Genomic DNA, 8,624 nt, shown 5'->3' with positions numbered 1-8,624 from the left:
TATTTATTTTTTCACTCCTGTCTTTTCAGTTTTTTTTTTTGGGGGGGGGGTTAAATTTTTATTTCAAAAGCTTGGATAGCTTCAATATCCAGGCCGTGGCAAAATCAGGACACGTGTAAAATACCTTACAATACATTAGATCCCCAAAAGGTACCAAAAAGTACAGTAAAATTAACACTTCCATTAACAGGAAATGTATGACACAAATAATATAAAACTAAAAGGTGAAAAAAAGGTGACACTGGTTTTCTAGGATACAGTTTACTCTTTACAACCAGGGTCCACAGGTGCAGGCTGCAGCGCGGCAGCAGGAAGCAGACCCTCCAATCTGGCTCTGGGAACCCGGGAGTAAAATGAGCCCATGATGCTGCCTACAACTAGAGCTCTGGAAATAGTCAGCAGGAGGTTGATTTCCAGGGGGGAGATTTAAATAAGATGCCCATGGGATAGATGCACATGGGCCAGGCCACAGGAAGTACGCCAAGTTGGATTTGGTACCGAACTGTGTTTGCTCGATACCCAACCAAAGCGTCCCGACGTCCGTTGGGCGTCCTGCTGCACGAAGAAGCCTCAGTATGGCTTGTAGGCGTCGCGGTGGCCGCGGGGCTGCTCTCCCGCCGTGCGGACTACCCCGACTGCGCTTGTAGCCTGCGCTTGTAGCCGGGCCGCGGCCCCGCGGGTGGCCGTCGCCCTGGTTCCCGGTGCCTGGACTCTGGCCTCCGCCGCGCCCCAGCGCCGCCGCCGGGTCCTGGGCTGCGGTTCCCACGGCCCCCAGAGCCGCCCGAGGCTGCGCACAGCCCTCCGCGTGGGCCCCCTGGATTGCACACTTGCTTCCGCTGATGGTACGGGACCTTTTCTCCAGAACCTTCTTCACAGGTCCTTCTTCTTTAAAGGTGACGGAGACAAAACCTCGTCTTTTATTCGACTTTGGATCCTTTGGAAGCTCAATGGCCTCGATCTCCCCAAACTCGCCGAAGTATTCTCTGACCTTCTCCTCAGTGGCTCCGGGATTCAGACCCCCTACAAACGATTTTCTTTACCGGGTCCTTTTCCATGGCCATGGCCTTCTTGGGGTCAGCGACGCGGCCAGGCAGCCTGTGTTCCTTCTGCTCTAGGACCTTCTCCACACTGGCCGCATCTTTGAAGACGATAAACCCAACCCCTCTTGGCCGGCCAGTGTGTGGGTCCGATTTTATGGGACAGTCAACGACCTCCCCAAATTTGGTAAAATGATCCTTTAGGTCCTCTTGGCCGGTATCCCAGCGCATGCCTCCAAGAACATTCTTCCCGCGCCCTCCGCGCCCCCCCGCGACCCCGCGACCCCGCCGCCCCCGCGCCCCCCGCGTCCCCCGCCGCCCCCGCCGCCCCCGCACCCCCCGCCGCCGCCGCCCCGCGCCGCACAGACCCACCGACCCACAAGCCCACTCGGGCCCGGGCGGTGCCGCCGCCTCATTTCAGTTTCTTTTGCTAGTTTTTCTCCATCTTCCCAAATGAGAACTTGGTCCTGGGGCTTCATCTGTTTGGCTTCTTCTCGCGCCCTTGGCGTCTTATTGAGGGTGTCAGTGACTCACCCATGAATACCTACATTCTGAATCTTTCCTGCCTTCTCCCAAACGGCAGATTGGTTATACACCTGCTTAAATGACGTCATCACTTGAATGATTCTAGTGTATGCTGCTTTACTTTCTGTGTCTTTCCCATGCTTCTTTCTTCTTTTGTACTTCTCCTGATGTTAGTAGCACTCATCTAGTTACTTAGATTAAAAAAATTTAAAAAAACTTGGAGGCATTCTTGATTTTTGTCTTTTACATCCCATCTGTTATAGATTCTGTTGGTCCTACCTTCAAAATATACCCGAAATTTGACACTCCTTGCTATTTGGAGTCAAGTCTAAGCCACCATCACCCCTCATCCTGTGGATTACATCCTGCTTTGACAGCTGCCCCTGTGCTTTACTCTTAGCACACAAATTTGGGTAGGTAGCCTGCATATGCTTTCCTCAAAGCTTCCTTTGGCTTTCCATCTCATGTAGTGAAGTAACTAAAGGCCTTGCAATGCTTGCTTCCGAGGCCCCATTTGCTCACTAACCTCACCTCTCCTCTTTTCCTTACTCTACTTCAGCCTTACTAGCTTTCTTGCTGTCCCTTCAGTAGGGCAAGCTGTGGGGTGCCTGGGTGGCTCAGTGGGTTAAGTGTCTGATTCTTAATTTCAGCTCAAGTCATGACCTCAGAGTCCCATTGTTGGGCTCTGTAGGGGGTCTGCTTGTCCCTCTCTCTCTCTGCTCCTCCCCACATCCACATGCTTTCTCTCTCAAATCAATCAATCAATCAATTCTTTAAGTAGGACAAGCAGCTAAACTCTTGACCATCTGAGGGCCTTGCCATATGATCTTTTCACTGTGTGTGGCTCCCTTTCTTTCACTTTGCTCATGCCCTCATTTCTTTCAAGTCTGTGTTCAAATGCCATCTTCTCTATGAACTACGTTCCCTGACATCCCATCAGAAAATATCACATCTTGGGATCCCTGGGTGGCGCAGCAGTTTGGCGCCTGCCTTTGGCCCAGGGCGTGATCCTGGAGACCTGGGATCGAATCCCACATCGGGCTCCCGGTGCATGGAGCCTGCCTCTCCCTCTGCCTATGTCTCTGCCTCTCTCTTTTTCTCTCTTTGTGACTATCATAAATAAATTTTAAAAAAAATTAAAAAAAAGAAAATATCGCATCTTGATTTGACACATCCTATTCCCCTTATTCTAATTTCTTTTTTCTCCAAGGCACTTATTCTTACGTGATATATTATATGTATTAACATTAATAGATGTTAATTATTATTAAATTTTCTGCCTACTCCATTATGACATAAATTCTTGGGGAGCTTGGGCTTTATCTGTATTACTGAATCTCAATGCCTAGAACAGAGCGCTGTAGGCACTCAACAATTCTTGAGAGAATAAATGAAATGTAGGTTACTATTTTCATTTGTAAGAAAGGACCTGATCCAAATTTAGGGAATCTGGAGAGATTTTTTAAAAAAGAAGTGACTTTAGCCTAGACCTAAAAGATGTGTGGGAGTTAACCAGATGACGAAGAAGAAAAAGAGTGCTCCAGATGGAGGAAATGAATGTGCTAGAAAGAATGGTGTGCTTGAGGAATTAAGGCAGTTTATTCTAACTGGGGATGCATTTGTATTTGGGGCAGGGAGTGGGAGAGTGGCAGTTGGATATGTTTGAAGATATAACTACAGAGCAGCTCACCGGGAAGGCTTTATGTCCATGCTAATATCTTGGGAGTTTTATCTGAAGGAAATGGCTGCCCCTAGAGTTTTAAGGAGAGAAGTGACATGCATTTTGGAAAGATGACACCAGCTGCCATGTATAAAATTGATATGGGAGAGAGAAATGGGAGAGGGAAGAGAGATAGAAGGCCAGTCTGGAAATCTAGGTGAGAAATCATGGCTTCTGACCTGGGAAGTGGTGTTGGGGTTAAAGAGCAGGGGTGGAGTCTGAGAACTTACAGGGACTGGATGTGAGTATGAAGAAGATGGAGAAATCTAGAATGTTTTATAATATCTAAACGTGTATTTATACTTAGATAGTATGATAGAATCTCCAACCTTTCTTTGCATTTCTGAATTTCTAGTAAATTCCTGAGATAACTGTAAAATATATTTTTGCAGTGTCCTCTGCATATTTTCTTTGTAAAAGAGTTATAAATTGTGGAGAAATATTTGCTTATAGAGACCAGATTGAATTATGATTTGTTTGGAATAAAACCCACCCCAGTTTACTGAGCATTTAATTTGTGCAAAGTGTTGTGGCTATTGGACTGCAAAAAGTATAAGAAATAATAATTTTTCTTAATGCATTTAAATGACAAAAATAGTTGTCTGATCCTTCATATCTTAAATATTTCAGTATTGCAGAGTATGAAGTGGACCTAGAAAGTCTAGTCATCTTCCTGGCTCAGCAGTATTTCTGCAATTTGAAAAAAACCACAAGAATGTAAATTCATAATGGCAGGTACCACTTATTAGCCCTGTGTCTCAAGCATTGTGTAAAGTATCTCACATGCATATTATTTCATTTAGTCTTTATTACAGTCCAATGAGGGCAGGTACTATTATTATTCCTATTTTGTATGAGAGAAAAAAACCCAAGACTCTGAGAGGGTAAGTAACTTACCTTATATCACACAGTAAGTAAATGTACAGCTAAGCTAGAATTTCCAGTGTCATGTGACTCCAGATCCTGCTCTTTCCTTAAACCTGTGCCTGTCATAATTTCCTGGCTTATTAAAAGAAGCATGGAAACAATGTGGATTTATCAACAGCTCTTAAGAAAAGTCTAGAACTTTGTACTTACCCATCAGTTCTTGTAATTAGTGCCTCTTAATGTTACTAATTAGAACTCATCTCACAATAATATTCAATAATGTATTTCATTGAGTTTCGTGTCCATCACAGATTTATGTGCTCCTTTCAAGTTCCTCAATTGCTGCTGCATAGCTAAGCAATACTCATTTTATTTCTCAAATCTGACAAATGTGTAATGTGAAAATCAGCAAGTGTGGAGACCCTTAACTTGCTAATGTTCTCTTTGTTAATTTTTTAATGTTTCCAATGCTTACATTTCCATTGCATTTAGTATGCATCATAGAAGTGTCTCTTTGCAAGTTCATTACATATACTCTTTGATTGCAGTTAGAGCCTTTGGATTGCTGTTAGGCATAGTGGAAATAATTAGCAGTTTAGTTCTATGCTGATTTTAGAACAAATAACTGCAGTCAGTTTCTCAAATAACTTAATTACTGTTAATCAGTATAGTAGTATGATCCTCTATAGCATTGTCATTGGAGGGTAACAACTGTCCACTCTGCACATATTTCCTTTCCTCTGGCAAAGAATAAATTAATATCTTTTAAAGCTCAAAGCAGATAAAGATAAGCTTTTGATGTGTCTGTATTTTTAAAAAGAAGTATTTAGAAATTTTACAGAAAACATTAAAGGAAATTGCTGAAATCTTTTTGTGACCATCCAGAGTTACTGGATAATAGAGAACTTAAGTGACAAATAGCCTATGTAATAAAATTAACTTGAGGCCTTTAAATTCATTCATTCCTTCATTCATTGAAACTATTTCTTTTGAAAAGTGAAGCAGTTAATAAACTTAAGCAAAGGGAACCTGGAAACATCTCTCCCAAACAATCAAGTTAATAAGAAAAAGAAAAGAGCAAAAACCTGTCAATCTTTTTTGTGTTTGGAACGAAAGAAGGTGACCTGTGTAGTGATGCTTAGTTATGGGTGAAGTATGGAGGTTCTCAGTAATGAAGTCATGGGAGGGGCATGGAGATAAGCACTGAGCAGGGCTTTGTGAATTCACATCTCCCATCTCCACTACCTGCACATGGGTTCATGTTTTGGGATACAGATATGTAAGCAGAACTTTCTCTTTACCTGACAGAAATGATGTCTGCTAATAGTGATATATTCTGTGCATATTACTTTTGATACTTTCTAAAGGCTTCATCAGAAGTTAGATATCTATCAGTAGCATTAGTAGCAAATGCTATGTATGCTTTAAAAATGAGTTAATATCATTACTCTGTTGGAAAACTTGTCTAATACAAACTATCTTTATACCTTTAAACTTGCCTGGATATTTAGCTCAACAGAGAAATCTAGGCTGAAAAGTATCCTTTAAATTTTTAGTTTTATCCTTTTACTGTTTTTTTTTTTTACAACTTTATTAAGGTAAAATTGATGTTTCAGTGAACTGCACATTTTAAAATTCTATAATTTGATGGTTTGACATATGTATGACACCATGACAATCAAGATAATGAATGCATCTATAACCTCAAAATTTTCCTTGTGTCCATTTGTAATCTGTTCTTTATTTCATGCCTTTGTTCGGGCATGTCCCTCTCCTGTCAACGTTACTCTGAACATGAATATTTTAACCTGAACAATTCAAATAGGACTGCTATTCCCGTGCTGCTTTTCAGACCTGTTCAATGTCACGCTACTTTCACAGCTGGCTCTCCCTCGGCTCCGCCCATGAACTCACCTGTGTGAGAGCAGTTACCATATTCAGGGCTTCCCAGCCCGAGGGCCACACAGAACAGGTGTCCATCCAGGGCAGAGTAGCCAGGCTTTTGGGAAATCACCTCAACAGAGAAAAACAGAACAGAACCTGACCTGTGGTGGTTTGACTTAACACACCACTTCAAGAATGGGAAAGTCCTTGTACTAAAATTCTGGCTGGCTGTAACCTAGCCTTGTGGAAAATGAAGAAACGAGTGGCTTACACTGCAGAACGCTCTTTTCTTAAAAGACAGCCTGGGGAGGTTAGTCGGAAGGATGAGGGGCAAGTGTTTTCACATGGGGATTAGGTAGTAAAAATGCTGACTCCTGATTGCCACTTAGTGATGTCACCTGGCTTCTGTGGCCCTAGTACCTCACCTTCAAAAATATGGTGAGTCTCAGATTTGGCCATTTTTAACTATATGGGATAGATGAGGCATGGCCCCTCTTGAAAGAAAGGAATAAAAAAAAGAAAAAAAACACATAGTCACATGTTATGTGACTATAAATTAGTTTTCACTTTCTAGAATTTTAGATACATGGAATCATGTATACTCCTTTTGTTTGGTTCCTTTCACTAAGTGTATTTTGAGATTTATACATTTTGTGTCAGTAGTTCACTTTTGCTGTTTACTATTTCATTGTACACATTTTTACTACTGTATGTTTATCCCTTCTGCTGATGACTGCTTGATTTGTTGCCAGTTTTTGGCCATTCCAATAAAACTGGTGTAAATATTCATGTGTCTGTTTGGACCTCTGGTTTTGTGTCTCTTCAGTAAATACTGAGGTGTGGAATGGCTGAGCAACTATTTAACTTTCTCAGGAACTTAAAAAAACTTTCCAGAGTAGTTGGCTTAGTCAGTTGAGGCAGCTATAACAAAGTACTATAGACTGAGTTACTTATAAACAGACATTTATGTATCACATTTCTGGAGGCTAGAAGTCCAAGATCAAGATGCCAGTAAGGCTGTGTTCTGGTGACTACCCTCATCTGGGTTGCACAATGTCTATCCTTTTATCCTCACATGGTAGAAAGAGTAGTGGAGAGCTGGCCTGGGTCCCTTTTAGAAGGGCATTGATCTCATTTATGAAGGCACTAATCATCTCATGATCTAATCATCTCCTAGAAGCCCCACCTCCTATTACCATCATATTGCAGGTTAGGATTTTATCATATGAATTTTGGAGGAAGATAGACATTCAGTCCATGATGGTAAGTTGTACAGTTTTAATTCCCACTGGTAGTGCATGAAAGTTCTAGTTGTTGCTCATCTCCTCAACACTTGTTATAGTCAGTCTTTCTAATTTTAGCTTTTCTTGTGTCTGTCATGGTAACCATGAGGTACCATGAGGTAACCAGTTGATCCTGTATCATTTGTTGAAAAAACTTTTATTTCCCCATTGAATTGCATTGACACATTATTTTCACATTATTTGAACATATATATTCACGGAACTGTTTGTGAACCTTCTGTTCTGTTCTATTAATGGTATATTTATCTCTTTGGCAGTACCCAAATAGATTGGTTACTGTTGTTTTATAGTTAGTCATGATATCAGGAAGGGTAATTCCTTGCACTTCATTCTTCTATCTTAAAATATCTTTGGTTATTCTAGATCTCTTGCATTTTTATAAAAATTTTAAAACAATTTGTGATTTTCTACACACACAAAAATACTGCTACTGCTGAAATTCTGATTTGGATTATACTGAATCTAAATATCAACTTGGCTAAGTTGGCTTTTAAGCAATATTGAGGCTTATGACATGTCAGCATGATGTATAACTGTTTACTTAGGTTATTTTTATTTTTGCTCAATAGTATGTTTTATTTTTTAGTGTATACATCCATGTATCTTCTGTTTGATCATTATGTATTCTATTGTTTTTCGTTGTCATTGTGTGTGGAGTTGGTTTTTAAGTTTCATTTCTCATTTGCTTTCTTATCAATGTGTAAACTTGCATTCCATGACCTTGCTAAATTCACTTAACTACTTTTAGTAGTCGTTTTGTGGATTCTCTGTTGGTATCTACATAAATAATCATATCTTCTCTAAGCAGAAACAGTTTTTTTTCTTTTCATTATCTATGAACTTTTAAGTTATTTTTGTTGTATTATATTGGTTCTGACCTCCAGTTATTGAATAGAAGTGGTAATAAAGAAGATCCTTGCCTCATTCACAATCTTAAGGCGAAAGCAACCACTTTCACTGTTAAGTCTGACAGTAGTGTAGGATTTTTTTAGGGATGCTTTTTATCAGCTTGAGGATATTACCTACTATTCATAATTTGTTGAGAGTTTTTATCATTAATGCATCTTGCATTTTGTCAAATGCTCTTTCTGCATGTATTGAAATATAAGTATTTTTTCTTACTATATCAGTTGCTAAATTGTATAGATTGATATTTGAAAATTAATCCAAGATTGTATTTGTATCATAAAGCCTACTTGGTTATAGTATATTATCTTTTTAAAAAACAACTTGGATTCTAGTTAGTAACATTTTGTAAGGAATTTTTACATCTATATACATCATGAA

At 40.2% G+C, this 8,624-nt stretch overlaps 1 pseudogene; it reads right to left on the bottom strand.

Annotated features, from left to right (window-relative positions):
- Positions 1-334: 334 nt before the first annotated feature.
- Positions 335-1,303, bottom strand: LOC119879062 (annotated as a pseudogene).
- Between the last annotated feature and the right edge of the window lie 7,321 nt (positions 1,304-8,624).

Source organism: Canis lupus, unplaced genomic scaffold (assembly GCF_011100685.1).
Source record: "Canis lupus familiaris isolate Mischka breed German Shepherd unplaced genomic scaffold, alternate assembly UU_Cfam_GSD_1.0 chrUn_S2250H2450, whole genome shotgun sequence".
NCBI lineage: Eukaryota > Metazoa > Chordata > Mammalia > Carnivora > Canidae > Canis > Canis lupus.
This window is presented reverse-complemented; position numbering and strand designations above follow the sequence as displayed.